Consider the following 1,335-nt stretch of genomic DNA (forward strand, 5'->3'; position numbering starts at 1 on the left):
TATATGGTATATTATGTATTATATAAGTATTATAACTTTAACTTTTGTAATATTTGATTTATTATTTTTTATTTTTTGTGTTGAGTGTATTGGTTGTATGTATGTAACTGTGCCCATGTAGTGCAGATGCCCATGGAGATCAGAAGAGAGTATTGGATTCCCTGAACTGGAGTTAAGGATGGTTGTTAGCCACCATGTGGGTGCTGGGAATCAACCCAGGTCCTCTTGTGAGAGCAGCCGGTGCTCTTAACTGCTGAGCCATCCTTCAGCCCTTTAACTTGTTTTTAGGTATACTTTCAATTTTTATTTCCTTTCATACACTTATTTAATTTTGTTTTTTAAGCTTTTCATTATTGAAATTAATTTTTTTTCTCTTTTTGGCCAATCTCTTTCTCTTTGCTCTTGCCCCTCCATAACAATCTTCACTCTTCCTCCTCTTCCTTCTCTTTTCCCTTCTCCTCCTCTTTTGTTTCCTTCTGCTTTTGCTCATTTACCTTTGTTTCTCCTCGATTTTTTCACCTTCCTCTGTGTCATTAATTTACTAGTTTCATACTTATTCTACATAACTTTTAATGTTATAGTTTCTTCTTCAGTTTTGCCTTTCAGTTTCATGGTCACTAATGAAGAATTAGTGGACCATACTTTGTTTTCTGTTTATTTCTGTATCCTGTGTGGTTTAATGTTGATGCTGATACAGCAGTTTGTTTTCTCCTTGCTGAGAGGCACTAGAGAAAGAGTGTTCAAGAGCAGTCTGCTCAGTGAGATTATACCCCTCCCCCCAACAACAACAACAAATCAGAAGCTATCTCCAGAACAACTGATTGGGAAACTAAAACACAGAAATACAGGAGACATGAAAAAGCACATCAACTTGATTTCTCCAAAGACCATAACGCCTCAACTACTAAACTAAAAATATTGAAATAAATAAAAAGCCAGACAATGATCTCAAAAGTTTTCTGTCAAAAATTATCATGGACTAAAAGAAGATGTAAACAAGGAGTAAAACGTCAGCAAAATGGATGAGAAAATCAGCAATATAAATGGAAAAGTCAGAAATGTGAACAAAATAAAGCAATGATTGAGATTTTGAGAAAATAAAAAGAAACATTGAAAATAGAAAACTAAATAAACATAAAAAAACCTTTGAAAGCAGCAACAATAAACTCAACTAGGTGAAAGAAAGTCTATCAGGGATAGAGGGCAGTGAGGGAAAACTGCATTCAGGTATGAATAAGAAAAAACCTGAGCCTAATCTTAGAATTGTTAGTGAGCAGAGCTAAAGAAGGTCACTAAATCTTAATGAGAGAAACAAATCATCAAGGAAACAGAATA

This window comes from Nannospalax galili, unplaced genomic scaffold, assembly GCF_000622305.1.
Source record: "Nannospalax galili isolate Female #2095 unplaced genomic scaffold, S.galili_v1.0 scaffold87, whole genome shotgun sequence".
Lineage (NCBI taxonomy): Eukaryota > Metazoa > Chordata > Mammalia > Rodentia > Spalacidae > Nannospalax > Nannospalax galili.